Source organism: Pleurodeles waltl, chromosome 7 (genome assembly GCF_031143425.1).
Source record: "Pleurodeles waltl isolate 20211129_DDA chromosome 7, aPleWal1.hap1.20221129, whole genome shotgun sequence".
NCBI lineage: Eukaryota > Metazoa > Chordata > Amphibia > Caudata > Salamandridae > Pleurodeles > Pleurodeles waltl.
In genome coordinates this window covers 1,496,224,449-1,496,239,473 of record NC_090446.1, presented here as the reverse complement: position 1 = coordinate 1,496,239,473, position 15,025 = coordinate 1,496,224,449, and the positions used below count along the sequence as shown (strand labels likewise).

Here is a 15,025-nt window from a genome sequence, read left to right as displayed (position 1 = left end):
GAAGAAAATTGAGGACAGAACCGACAGAAAGAGGAACAGAGCAGCGGAACGGCGAGAATCTCCGAGAGAACGATTCAGTGAGACATGGTGTAGGAAAGAGTATTTGGCCCAGAAATGGATAGTTAAGAAAGGGCACTGGAGAATTATAAAATGGCAGAAACAACAGAAATGAGGCAAGGATACAATGTTATCTCAGAGAGATCGCGACAGAGAAAGAGAAGAACTGAGGGAGTGCATGGTGTCGTGAGAAGAGGGACAAACAAGAGGCAATGCAAGACCAGAAGAGAGGTGTGAAGAATAGAAGACAGCAGATTAGTCGGCAGAGAAGAGAGAGTTAATTAGTGCAAACGAACACTGATGGTGGCGCGGAGAGTGCGCGCGGAGGTTAGAAAATGGAAGCTGAAGCAATAGGGAGATCAAGAGACCATTAGAAAGGAAACAAACCAAGAGGGAGCTCTGGAAAGATGGGAATTGCAAAGAGAGAGCGAGAGGCAGACCAAGTGGGAGCGGAAGCGAGGAGCAGGGAGGGGCGGGTCAGCATGAGACCGCGCAGTTATGTTGGAACAATGGAAGGCAACTTTGTGCCAGCTGCAGCAGCACCGTGTGTCTGTGCCAGGAAAGGGGAGGGCCCGGGGAGAGGCGATTCCTTTGAGGGGTGGTGGGGCCATGTAGTCAGCGAAACCCTCCAAAAAGAGTCCCCAGCAGCCTGCCCCTCGAGGAGGACTCTCTAGTCCTTCCCACAGAGGGCAGCTCCTTTGAGAAGGTGGCCGGGTGCCAATGGCAGGGTAGGTGAGGGTACTGGGGGATCTGGGAGATCCCCAGCAGTGACAGGAAGGTGACAGCACTTCAACACAAGCTCCCCGCCCTGCCAACACATCCCACCACCACACACGGACCCCTGTCCCCCCTCCTCCCCAGCAACCAAAAGACACGTCTTTACCTTCGAGGCACAGAGCTTCGGCTAACGATTCATTTATGGTATTTCTGGGCTTTAAGAGCAAATGGAGCAGCCGGTGCAGGCAGGGCGGGCGGGAGGGAGGAAGAGAGGGAGAGAGAGAGAAAAGCACATAAACCTCAGAGCCCGGGCCCTCGTCCAATCCTCAAACAAACACGTGTTAACCGTTTCCTCCCTCCTTCGGGAGGCGTCGGCCGGCCAGACCGACGTGCCCAGGAAGTCTGCGCGCGAAGGGGCCCGGCGGCACGCGGCCCTGCGCACGCGCCGGCGCGCCTGCCGACCCCCGGGAGGCGCGAGGGGCCAGGTGCCCTGCGCACGCGCCCGCCGACCCCAGGGAGGCGCGAGGACCCCGCCGCCCTGGATGCCATCACGGGCTGGAGCGGGGCGGTGCAAGGGGCTAGGTCCTGCAGAGGGCAGGATGTCGAGAGCGCCTAGAAACACCCAGCAAGAGCGGTGGAGGGCTGGAGCCATGATCTTGGTTTCAGTGCGTGGGTTGTTTAGCACGGAGCATTCTCCTGAGGCGTCTGAAAGCGCTTAACAGGAGACTGTTAGGACCCACGTGGGGAAGGAACCGTTTGCACAAAGGGGGAGGCAGAACACCTCTCTCCTGCCATAAAACTATAAGCGTGCTTTCAAGATTGTACAAGTCCTAAAACGTGCGCGTTTAAAGAGGATGGCATTTGGTTGTTAGGGGAAGGGGTTTACATAGGGTGTGTCGGGGGGAGGGGGTGGTTTGTGGACGTTATGCCATTTGGAGTGAAAGGTGTACATAAAGAAGGGTGTGTTTTTGAAGAATAGAGTGTTACCACTCTGGAAGGAACGAAGGTGGTGTAGATGAAGGTAGAGTTGTTCTAGAGACAAGTTCTATTTTTTATGTGAGGGTAGAGCCATTTCCAATTTTTGCAAGTGTCTAGGTCTGCATGGCCACAGTCTCTCTTCGGTTTAATGCCTCCTGAGTTCGACAGAGCTGTCCAGCGCGGCACCCACATCTTCTAGTGGTGCACACACAAGCCTGTGTAGAGACAGATTTTGGACAACTAAAGCAGGACAAAGGCTGGTATGCAACCCTCTACACTGGCACCCAATGAGATATCACTGTGTGAACAACCAGAAGTGTGTCTGGATAGAAACAGCCCACTGTGGATGAATTTGCATCAGGCACTGGCCAATGTTGTTATAAGCCAGTGTGGGCTGCCATGCATCAGACCTAAGCCTGTGTGGTTAGATACAAGCTAGTGTAAATGTATTCCATTGGGTACATGCCATTTTAGGCAGAAACTAGCCTGAGTGGACAGGTGCAGAGTAGTGTGGGCAGAATCAGGCCAGTGTGGACAGATGGGAGCTTGTGCGGACAGCACAGGACAGCATATAGGCAGCCTAGCATCAGTTCCATGATTTGAAGAAAAAAACAGGGCAACCCAGTAACCCGAGGACCTGGATAGAGCAACGCCCTCAGCGTTCAGTTCATTCCGGTGCAACGCACTTCTGGGGCAGCATTACCAAACCTTAAGATAGCATTGTTATGATATCGGGTAATACTTCATTATCACAACGTGGTTGAGCGATGGATTCGTTCCTTGTTTAGAATTTACTTAGCCTGACTCCAACGCTGTAGCTGTATCTGGATGAATTATGAAATGGTGTAATGAACCCGTGGAGATTCAAGGATTATTGCCACGATCTATTTGGTGTCTCTTTCCATCTTCTGTCCTGATGAAGACCCTTTTTCTAATCCATTTGGTTATGTGGGTTGAAACGTAGGCAATTTACAATTCTGGACTGCTTTTTGATATGATTGTAGAAACACTCGTAACATGAGTGTTGTGAATACCATTGTACTACCCCTATCAGTCACATGTATATATTATTGTATATAGCTATAGCACATTATTGAGTCACTGTATCACTTTGCACTGTGCCGTTATCACATAGAAGCACTTTGTTCTTTCCAGATAACAATTTGTTTAAATGATAAATAAATGCATTAAATGTATAAACCTTATTTGTAAGACTGGTTTCTTAAGGAACAATTGCAGTCAAAGTCAAGTGCTACACTTCAATCATAGGGACCATTTGTGTCACTGTTAGAAATGGGGTCTCCTCCAGTGTAAGTTCCCCGGCGGTCAGAGAACTCACACTCTACCTGGTGTTGGCATAGCTCTGGAAAATAAGGACTAGACATATGCTCTTCAGCAATTGCATCACTCAGCCCCTCACATGAATTATCCAAACTACCCTTCACCCAACCATCCAGTGACTCAGCCTTGAAAAAATACCCCACATCACCCTCCTGAGATAGGTGAGACAATACCTGACTGTCCCTGACACTCAACCCACAATCTTCTGGGATGTTTCCACACTCCATAACCAGGACTTCTACCTGGGGGGAACCTAGAGCCAGTAGAGTGTCCCTCCCATCACTAGGAGTATGACTCCCCATGCCAGTTCCCCTATCCACCTCAGGGACCCTATGCATCACTGGGGCTACCTCATATCCCCGAACCTCCTGGTATGTATTAACCCCCTCCTTCAAGTTGGGCACCAAGTCTCTGGGCATGTGCGTTTCTTCATCTGCACTGGATACAAGATTTTTGCTGCCACCATCTGAACTGGACTCAGCCCCCATGGCTCTGAGCTTCAGCCCTTCACAGCTCAGCTCTTCAGCTGCCAAAATGTATTTTTCCTTGGCTAAGGCTCTCTTAGCCTCAGCTCTCTCGAGCTGTTCGTCCAGCTCTCTTATCCACTGCTCCTGAGCTAGGAGCCATTCCTCTCCCTCTGGTTCCCTTTCCTCATCAGAGTAGTCCTCCTCCTCGGCACGATCTGGTAAGGATGCTTCCCAGCGTTTCATCTCATACTGAAACAGGGGTGTCTCAAAACCCACCTCAGGGACCTTCTCTTCACAGCCAGCCCCCTTTCCTTGCAAAAAACCTTTAGCTCCCTCAATGTGTAGTACTCCAGGTGCCAGAAGTTGACTTCCATTCTGCAAAGGCATCACAACCAAAAACCAGAGTCCACAAATATCACAATATCTCTAGGAGGACGCCAGAGAACAAAAAGGAAAACACAGTATGTGGTATGTAGTGGTCTGTGATATGGTGGTAGTGCATACCAATCACTGCGGGTCAAGTGCAAATGCAAGTCCTATCCCACCGCTGCCACCAATGTTAGAAATGGGGTCTCTAGTTTGCAGTCGGTTTGCACCCTGTATAAGTAGGGACCCTCGCTCTAGTCAGGATAAGGGAGATACCCGCTCAGATAACCCCTGCTCACCCTCTTGGTAGCTTGGGAAGAGCAGTCAGGCTTATCTCAGAAGCAATGTGTAAAGCATTTGCACATAACACACAGTAATAAGTGAAAACACTACAAAAGGACACCACACCAGTTTTAGAAAAATAGCCAATTTTTATCTATATAAAACAAGACCAAATCCGATAAAAATCCAACATTCAGTAATAAAAATATGAATTCTGCAAGATTTACTCAAAAATGCAGTTATTTGAAGTCGATAGCTCCACATGGGGCTATCACTGCATCGTGATCAGCAAAACCAACAGTTCAGGCCAGCTGCGACATTGTGGGCCAACTACAGTGTCGGGAAGACCCGCAAACAGTACCTTGGATTAGCAGGGCGTCGTGATCCTCGCAGTGAGCTCCAGAGATCGGCATCGCTGATGTCGCGGTGTCAGTCCCGGAGTCGGTGCAGGAGTCGTCGGGCCCTTCGCTGACGTTGCGGTGTCAGTTCCAGAGTCGGTGCAGGAGTCATCGGGCCCTTCAGGTCACACGCACTGCAGATCGAACTCCAGGCTAATGAAGTTAGGTGCGCTGGCGTGGATGCCGTCGGGGCTGCGGTGCGAAGAGGGACAATGCAACGTGCGGTGCCCACAGGTCACGGTGCAGGCAGCGGCTCGGTAACTGCGTCCAGTGGCATCGGTGAGACCAGGGCTGCGGTGTGAAGTGGGGCGGTGCGACGTGCGGTGTCCACAGGTCACAGTGCAGGCAGCAGCAGCGGCGTTGCTGAAGTGCTGTCGTCGGTAGGCCCAGGCAGTGGTGTGGGACGAGACGGTGCTTCGTGACCCTCACGAGCGGTGTCCACAGGCCACGGTGCAGGCAGGATGCCTGGTAATGACACAGGAGTTGATGATGCTGGTGTCTGTGGACCGGGGATGCAATGTGGGATGGGACAGTGCTTCGTGTACCTCATGAGCGGTGTCCACAGGCCACGGTGCAGGCAGCGGCGTCTGTGTCCTCAGGAGCGGCGGCGTCGGGGATGCCCAGGCTGTGGTGTGAGCAGGCAATGCCAGAGTGCAGGGCCCACATGTCGCGTGCGAGCAGCGGCTAGGTGAAGACGTCCGATGACAAGATTGGTAAGACCAGGGTCGCAGTGCGAAGTGGGGCAATGCGACTCCGTGCGATGTCGGCAGGTCACGGTGCAGGTCGGCGGCGTCGTTGGCGGCATCAGAGTGGTTTCTCCTCTTGAACAGAACAAAACACAGTGCTGCAGGTCGAAGGAAACTGAAGTCTTTGGTGTCCCTGAGACTTCCAACAAGAGGCAAGCTCTACTCCAAGCCCTTGGAGAATTTTCTCCAGCAGGACACACAGCAAAGTTCACCCTTTGCACTCTTTTCGGGGAGAAGCAGCAACAGCAGGCCAGTCCAGCAAAGCAACAGAGCAAAGGGCTAGTACTCCTCCTTCAGTTCTTCAGCTCTTTTCCTGGGCAGTGGTTCCTCTTGGTTCCAGAAAGATTCTGAAAGTCTGGGGTTTTGGTTGTTCTTCTTATGCCCAGTTCTGCTTTGAAGTTGGCAAACTTCAAAGCATAGTCTCAAGTGTTTGCAAGATCCTTCCTTGTCCATGCCCCAGACGCACACCAGGGGGTCGGAGACTGCATTGTGTGAGGGCAGGCACAGTCCTTTCAGGTGTGAATGACCGCTCCTCCCTCCTCCCTAGCTCAGATGGCTCATCAGGATATGCAGGCTACACCCCATCCCCTTTTGTGTCATTGTCTAGAAAGGTGAAAAACAGCCAAACTGTCACAGAATGGTGTAAGCAAGAAAATGCCTACTTTCTAAAAGTGGCATTTTCAAAGAGACAATTTGAAAACCAACTTCACTAAAGGATGTGTTTTTAAATTGTGAGTTTAGAGACCCCAAACTCCACATTTTTATCTGCTCTCAAAGGGAGTCTGAAAGTTAAGGATATTTAAAGGCAGCCCCATGTTAACCTATGAGAGAGATAGGCCTTACATAGTGAAAACCGAACTTGCCAGTATTTCACTGTTAAGACATATAAAACACACTAGTATATGTCCTACCTTAAACATACACTGCACCCTGCCCATGGGGCTACTTAGGGCCTACCTTAGGGGTGCCTTACATGCAGTAAAAGGGGAGGTTTACGCCTGGCAAGTGGGTACACTTGCCAAGTCGAATTGGCAGTTTAAAACTGCACACAAAGACACTGCATTGGCAGGTCTGAGCCATGTTCACAGGGCTACTCGTGGGTGGCACAACCAGTGCTGCAGGTCCACTAGTAGCATTTGAATTACAGGCCCTGGGCACCTCTAGTGCACTTTACTAGGTACTTACCAGTGAATCAAATATGCCTATCATCGATAAACCAATTAACAGTACACTTTACACAGACAGCATATGCACTTTAGCACTAGTTAGCAGTGATAAACTGCCCAGAGTCCTAAAGCCAACAAAAACAGGTAAAATAAATAGGAGGGAGGAGGCAAAAAGACTGGGGATGACCCTGCAAAAAGGGCCACTTGCAACAGTTACATATAATTAACATCAGATCCAAGCATCCAGCAGCTTCCACTGTAGCCACACCAGGTGGGTGCAACGTGGTGGAAATATCTTGTACCAGGGTCGACAGTGGCTTTCAGAAGGGTACCAGCATTAATTTTCTGCATCATTTACAGCTCATCCTGAATTTGTTAGCTGCAGTGTAGGTGAAGAAGGGGATACTTTATGTTCTTTGACAGTTAGTTGGTACTGGCCTGTCTTAATAAAAAGAACAGATGATGGACAGAATGTGGAACAAATCAAACATTCATCCCCAGTCACAGATCTGGGTTTAATCCATCAAGGTTTTTTGCTCACCACGCCACCACAGTTTGGACTCAGCCATAAGCAAAACAGTCCAGCCCCTGCTCCCATTGAAACAGTCCAGCCTGAACTGCTAGGCCAGGTCCTCCCTGGACCAGAAACATGCATCCTGGGACCGGTTTCGGGGTATTACCCTTCATCAGCCAGGCTAGCTTGAATCCGGTTGCACAGTGAGCACGGGACCCACATCTGGGCAAACCCTTTCCACGTAGGGCGACAAAAGCAAAAAGAACAGATGATGTCTCAGTAAAGGCATTGATCTGAGTAACACTAGAGGTACAGCCCTCTAGATTTTGTCTGTTCAGCTAGCGTTATGGACAACCCATCGATAAATGATTCTGAGTTATGGACACAACAGTTTACATGTTGTGGAAAGATAAGTAAGTGATTCCAATTCAGAGTGATTGTGTTTATATTATTAGAATGGCATCCAGCCATTGTTGGTGGCTAGTCAATCCTCTAGTCCTTTTGGGAGGCAGAGGTTTCAGGTTAGAGCTGGGAGTCACCCTGGCATTGACTGGCAATGGGCTTTGATTGGAGATGTCATGTAATTCAGCAGTAAAGGTGGGGCTAGCCATGCCATGGATTCATGGCCTGAAGTTACGAGTGGATCTTTGATGTGTTGCAAATTAATTCACCAAACATTGCTACAGATTTGTGCCCTATCCCACGCAATACGTAGCTGCGAATATAGGTGAACTGCTTGGGGAGAGAAGTTTGAACCCTATACAACCCCACAGCGAATGTGGAAGGAAAAAAGCAGATCGTTCAAGTTGTGTGAATTGAGCTCTTTGGGAGTGTTGGGTCCAGCTGAGAATGTCTCCGCAGATGCCATGTAGCCAACAGGAGAAGAGTACATAACAGTAGGAAAAAAAATGAAATATATTCGTCATAACACAAGCAAGGAGGTCTCACAGTTGCTGAGGATTTTACCATTTTGAGTGCTCTGTCCACCATACATAAAGCTCTGTTTCAGTGCTCTACCCTGGACAGAAGCCAAGCTAGCAATGTAGAGATTCATTTGTGATGCATGTACAAGTCTATGTGCAAAAGAGGCGACCTTTGAAAGGGTGGTAGCTACAATGGTTCTTTGGGTGTTATGGAGGGGGGCTGTTGCAGTGAGTATGTCTAAAACATATGGAAAAAGAAAACCTTCATGATGATGAACCAGCTTGTGCAGAAAGAGACTTTCAGCCCACGGCATGCTCAGCTAGAGCTCAGTGCATCACTTGAGTCTTCATGGAGTCAATGCTTTGTAGGTTAGTGCAGGTTAAATAGGGGGGGAGTTGACCTAGCTAGAAGGCAATGAAGTTCCATTGAGCCTATGGTGCTGTGTAGATTAGTTGAAGTTAAGTCCCCTTAGTGTTGATCTACCTACAAAATAATGGAGACTTCATTCAGTCAATGATGTTGCACAGGTTAGTGAAAGTTAAGTAGGGTTACAGTTGATCCACCTATAAAGCATTTGTGGCTTCACTGGGTCAATGAAGCTGTGTAGGTTAGAAGGGGTTGAAGTTTACCTGTCTAACAAGCAGTGGTAACTTTATTGAGTCCGTGATGTTGAGTAAGTTAGTGGAGGTTAAGCTGTGCAGGTTAAGTGGGGTTAGAGATGACATATTTACAAAGCAGTGGAGACAGTTAAGTCAAACGGTGCTTCATTGAATCAATGATGCTGTTTAAGTTAGTGCACGTTAAGTAGGGGGAGAGTTCACCTAGCTGGGAAGCAATGGAGGCTTCGTTGAGTTAATCCTGCTGTGCAGGTTAACTGGGGTTAGAGCTGACCTATCTACCTAGCAATGGTGACTTTATGAAGTCAATGATGCTGTGTAGATAAGTGGAGGTTATGGTTTTTTGATTGTACCAGATACAAAGCAATGCTTCATTGAGTCGATGATACTGTATCAGTTAGTGGAGGTTAAGTAGGATTAGAGTTGACCTTGCTACAAACCAATGGAGAGCCATTCTGGAAAGAGTGGCATGCTGGCAGGATAATCAGAATTACCTGAGGGCTACAAATGGATGTCTTATTTGGAAGAGAGTTTTCAGTTCTTTCCTGAAGAGCAGGATTGAGGAAGCTTGCCAGATCTGGGTGGGTGGGTGGCTAGTTCCAGAGATGGAAAGGCTAACTTGTCTATACCCTCCTTCATTCTCAATGACCCAAAGAGGTTATTCAGAGCATTTGGGATCTTAGAACATCATCGACATTCTATAGCTGGACATGGTAAGGGGTATGTTCACTACAGAATGCAAAGGGAATAAGGGTATGGTCTAACCAGCTGAACTAGGTTAGGTCTGGAGCAGGGGGAGGGGGGAGGTTTGGGAGATCAACATCAGACTCTGACTATTGTCAGCCATGTTTATGGGAGGGGAGAATCATAACTGCTGTTAATCAGATGACTCATAACCACAACTATTGTTTAATGGGAGAACTGGTTTACTGCCAGAGTAAATGTTGGAAGAGTGTGAGTGTAGATATTGCAAGTGAAATGCATATTAAATATGCGGCTTCAGACAACATGCAGTGCACACACATCACCGTGCCAAGCAAAATGCAGCACAACATGATATACAATGACCCACGGCAGGAGAAAAATGTTATTGAGTTACATAGGGAGACATGGAATATGTAGCGGACATCTCCAGCACTTACTAGACCAGCATAGGAGGGGCATGGGGATTTAAGAGTAGGCTTCTCTTGCACTCTTTGGACTGTCTTAGTGACACCTGGCACAAGAAGCTCAAAGCTCCCACACAGGTAGCTAGCATCTCCGGGATCTACCATTGGTAATATGCTTCTGACACATATTGGACTGTCACAGGAGAGACTATGGGCATAGCTACTAGACTTTTCCAGCAATCAATGGACTGGCAGGTCTGTGCTGATACATACATGTCCATGCTGGATCCACAGGCAGTGGCTGGTAGGTAGGAGGTCACAAGGGCTTTCAGGTGGTGTACTAGGTTTTTATGTGAAGATACACAATTGGAATGTGACTTGATCCCACAAAGGGCCTAGAACTAATCACTGAATCCTTATAATAACTATCCTTTGTAGCTCCCACTGACGTCATGTTGTCCCATTATCCATGACATGAGGCTCATTTGGACCCTGGTTTTTAGAACTTTCAGAGGTGTAAGCCCACTTCAAATTGCCCCTACCTATCAATGCAACCCATCTACAGCCAGGCATTACAGTAGGGCCAGGGTGAACACAAGCAAGAAACTGCAAACTTCTGCCACCAAAACCTCACAGTTAGATGTGGTTTCACCGGGGTTTTATGTAACTCCGCGAGTTCTACCCACCCCTACTCATAAAGTGGTCAGCGACTCTAGACAAGCTTTCAAATCTAATGGCAGACAATAGAATCTGAGGATAGCAAGAGCATCTCCAATATACAGTCAAGCCTTTGAGACACGCACTCTACATGCAAATACACATTGCTCACAATAGCACTAAGAGATTATTTAACTCTCTCCCGATTATCTAAGCATACTTACTGATACCTTTGGTTGTGTGTGCCTCAGAGCGATACAACAATACACTTTGCAGACAGTCCAGAGCAGTGTGACAATATGCATTCTGCAAAGCTTACAATATTTATGAGGCCATGTCAGTGGCAGAGATGTAATGATGGGAGCTTTGACAGACTAACTTCTAAACTAATCTAATGCAACATGACCAACACAACACAATGCAGCTTTATAGGGTGTTTATGCATGCAACAGACCACCAAATGGGAAGCCTCAGGCAAGGTCATTTATGAACTCACACCTGTGGAGGGGGAGGAGAGCTCACAAGAGTGACAAACAACCCCACAGGGTACTTTTTTAGGGTCACATGCAGGCCTCACCCTTGTAGTCTCACAGCAGTGGTCGGCCACCTCACAGGGTGCCTCTCAAGTGAGCCGCAAGTGGCCTTGTGATGCGGACTGCAGTCGCGCATATTGATGATTGGCCATCTTACAGGGTGCCTCTTCACACCTCGGGCCTGATGCTCTTCAATGAATGGGTTGCTAGGGTGTTCATCACTGGTCAGGGTAGGCCACTGCACTGCATCTCTGGTACTGGATTCTCTTAGCAGTACCAAGCACCTGACAGCTGCACTGACCCATGCAAGGCAGGCTCAAAGACAAAGAAGGCACTGTGCTGCCTCTTCATCAAAGCTCTGCAGCGTAGATCTTCTTTGAAGTTCTAAATCTTTAAAGGAAATCAGCATTGATTCTGTCTTTTGCCTAGTCTTTTTTTTAGCCTGGTATGTAGAGCTTCAGCAAGTCAAAAGGTGAGCACAGGGTTAGTGAAATAGGTGCGCTATTAACCAGTCTTGGAGGCACTTGGCATTTCCAATGGTCCAATCATTTTCAGAGTGCACTCCACATTTCTAGAGGAAACCATGCCCTGCAGAGTACATTTCTCTTTCAGGTAGTTTCATTTCCATGGCAACCTTAGGCTCTTCATACATACACGGGGTATTACAACCTGGATATCCCTCCTCACATGCATCCATAACTCTCACATACATGCAACATGTACTCAAGGGGAAGGAGGGAGTTCAGCTGTGACCCGTGCACAAATTTAGAGCAAAGATCCAGCTGGCAATCCCCTCAGTGAGGTTCAGGTAAAAATGGCTGCACCCTACTAGTAGAATCAACTGCTTCCAACCACTAATGGTGCATGGCCCTGGCATGGTGATGGGAATCACCCATGCTAGAAGGAGTACAACGTTTGTTTTGACCCCAAAATTCCTAAGAACACCACGTCAGTAGTCCACGTGCCAAAATCACTTAGAGCTCTGGCTAAGACAGGAGTCCCTTGCACTAAAAAGAAAAAAAATGGCAGCCCATCCAATTTGGTCTGAGGAGCAGACGGTCACAGGGACACTCTACCAGGAACATTAGCTCCCAAAAGACCTGAGGCAGTACCTGTAAATCTCAAGGCACTACCACGGAAAGTTCCACGGAAGTACTAATATGACCAAAGGCACCAGCTCTTAAATACCAGTGACAGGGTCTCTATCGGGTCAGAGGCAGTAACTCTTGAAAGACCTATAAGGGCTCTATAAGGCCATGGGCAGTACTTCTAAAAGGCCACGGACATTAAGGGGGTCATTCTGACCCCGGCGGTCAGAGACCGCCGGGGCCAGGGTCGGCGGGAGCACCGCCGACAGACCGGCGGTGCCCCGCAGGGCATTCTGACCGCGGCGGTTCGGCCGCGGTCAGATTCGGGAAACCGGCGGTCTCCCGCCGGTTTCCCGCTGCCCAGCAGAATCCTCCATGGCGGCGGAGCGCGCTCCGCCGCCATGGGGATTCTGACACCCCCTACCGCCATCCTGTTCCTGGCGGGACTCCCGCCAGGAACAGGATGGCGGTAGGGGGTGCCGCGGGGCCCCTGGGGGCCCCTGCAGTGCCCATGCCAATGGCATGGGCACTGCAGGGGCCCCCGTAAGAGGGCCCCACAAAGTATTTCAGTGTCTGCTATGCAGACACTGAAATACGCGACGGGTGCCACTGCACCCGTCGCACCTTCCCACTACGCCGGCTCAATTCTGAGCCGGCGTCCTCGTGGGAAGGCTGATTTGCCCTGGGCTGGCGGCCGGCCTTTTGGTGGCCGCCCGCCAGCCCAGGGCAAATCTCAAAATACCCTCAGCGGTCTTTCGACCGCGGAGCGGTATTTTGGTGGGGGAACTTCGGCGGGCGGCAGGCCTATGTCAGTACCTGTAAAGCATTGAGGGCAGTACCTCTATAAGGCCAGTACTTCTATAGGACTCTAGCAGTACCTCTTCATGGCTTGGGATAGTACCTCTGACATCAGAGGCAGTACATCTATAAGGCCAGTACTTCTATAGGACTCTAGCAGTACCTCTTCATGGCTTGGGATAGTACCTCTGACATCAGAGGCAGTACATCTATAAGGCCAGTACTTCTATAGGACTCTGGCAGTACCTTTTATGGCTTGGGAAAGTACCTCTGACATCAGAGGCAGTGCCTCTATAAGCCCAGCACTTCTATATGACTCTGGCAGTACCTCTTTATGGCTTGGGATAGTCCCTCTGACATAAGAGGCAGTACCTCTATAAGCCCAGTACTTCTATAGGACTCTGACAGTACCTTTTATGGCTTGGGTAAGTACCTCTGACATCAGAGGCAGTACCTCTATAAGGCCAGTACTTCTATAGGACTCTGGCAGTACCTCTTTATGGCTTGGGATAGTACCACTGACATCAGAGGCAGTACCTCTATAAGGCCAGTACTTCTATAGGACTCTGGCAGTACCTCTTCATGGCTTGGGATAGTCCCTCTGACATCAGAGGCAGTACCTCTATAAGCCCAGCACTTCTATAGGACTCTGGCAGTACCTCTTTATGGCGTGGGATAGTACCTCTGACATCAGAGGCAGTACCTCAAAAGGGCAGTACTTCTATAGGACTCTGGCAGTACCTCTTTATGGCGTGGGATAGTACCTCTGACATCAGAGGCAGTACATCTATAAGGCCAGTACTTCTATAGGACTCTGGCAGTACCTCTTTATGGCTTGGGATAGTACCACTGACATCAGAGGCAGTACCTCTATAAGGCCAGTACTTCTATAGGACTCTGGCAGTACCTCTTCATGGCTTGGGATAGTCCCTCTGACATCAGAGGCAGTACCTCTATAAGCCCAGCACTTCTATAGGACTCTGGCAGTACCTCTTTATGGCGTGGGATAGTACCTCTGACATCAGAGGCAGTACCTCAAAAGGGCAGTACTTCTATAGGACTCTGACGGTACCTTTTATGGCTTGGGAAAGTATCTCTGACATCAGAGGCAGTACCTCTATAAGCCCAGCACTTCTATAAGACTCTGGCAGTACCTCTTCATGGCTTGGGATAGTACCTCTGACATCAGAGGCAGTACCTCTATAAGGCCAGTACTTCTATAGGACTCTGGCAGTACCTCTTTATGGCTTGGGATAGTACCTCTGACATCAGAGGCAGTACCTCTATAAGGCCAGTGCTTCTACAGGACTCTGGCAGTACCTTTTATGGCTTGGGAAAGTACCTCTGACATCAGAGGCTGTACCTCTATAAGGCCAGTACTTCTATAGGACTCTGGGAGCACCTCTTCATGGCGTGGGATAGTACCTCTGACATCAGAGGCAGTACCTCAAAAGGCCAGTACTTCTATAGGACTCTGGCAGTACCTTTTATGGCTTGGGAAAGTACCTCTGACATCAGAGGCAGTACCTCTATAAGGCCAGTACTTCTATAGGACTCTGGGAGCACCTCTTCATGGCTTGGGGTAGTACCTCTGACATCAGAGGCAGTACCTCTATAAGGCCAGTACTTCTATAAGACTCTGGCAGTACCTCTTTCTGGCTTGGGATAGTACCTCTGACATCAGAGGCAGTACCTCAAAAGGCCAGTACTTCTATAGGACTCTGGCAGTACCTCTTTATGGCTTGGGATAGTCCCTCTGACATCAGAGGCAGTACCTCTATAAGGTTTGGAGCATTGCCACTTTGAGGCGCACATAAGCTCCTATGGGTCAGAGGAAGTACCCAGGGTCAGAATAGCCTCTGAGACATTCTTGCAGTGCCAGAGGGATGGTCTGAGTGGCCGATTATTTGGCCATTTTTTGGGCTTCTTTATGGCCCACTGGGCTTGTTTTTAGAGTTATGTTCCTGATATTACCGCAGACTTTGCCAGCAGTAAGCAGGGCCGGCCTGTGGCACTGGTGAGCTGGGCCCAGGCCCGGGCACCAGTATCTCGAGCGGCGCAGCAGGGAGGCTGCTGCCGACCGAATGTCATGCCAAGAGCAGCCCCTCCAACCTAGGGCAGGCCCTACAGGGTCAAAGGGAGTACGCAGAATCCTGGGGCCGTACTTATAGGGCCAGAGGGAATATCATAGGGTCCTGGGACAGAACCTCTCAAAAGCCTGGGGAAGTGTCTCTGTAGGACCTGCAAGAGTACTCAGAGTTGGAGAG

General features: G+C 49.3%; 1 long non-coding RNA gene across 3 annotated transcripts in view; it reads right to left on the bottom strand.

Moving 5' to 3' along the window:
• Positions 1–15,025, bottom strand: part of LOC138246570 (uncharacterized) — a 402,277-nt gene that overhangs the window by 172,477 nt on the left and 214,775 nt on the right. Inside the window, exon 1 of one of the 3 annotated variants that reach the window (XR_011194310.1) lies at positions 941–1,028. The exons of the other annotated variants lie outside the window; for them this stretch is intronic. This is a non-coding gene — a long non-coding RNA (uncharacterized lncRNA). Of the gene's footprint in view, positions 1–940; positions 1,029–15,025 lie in introns of those variants that run through there. 3 annotated transcript variants of the gene reach the window in all.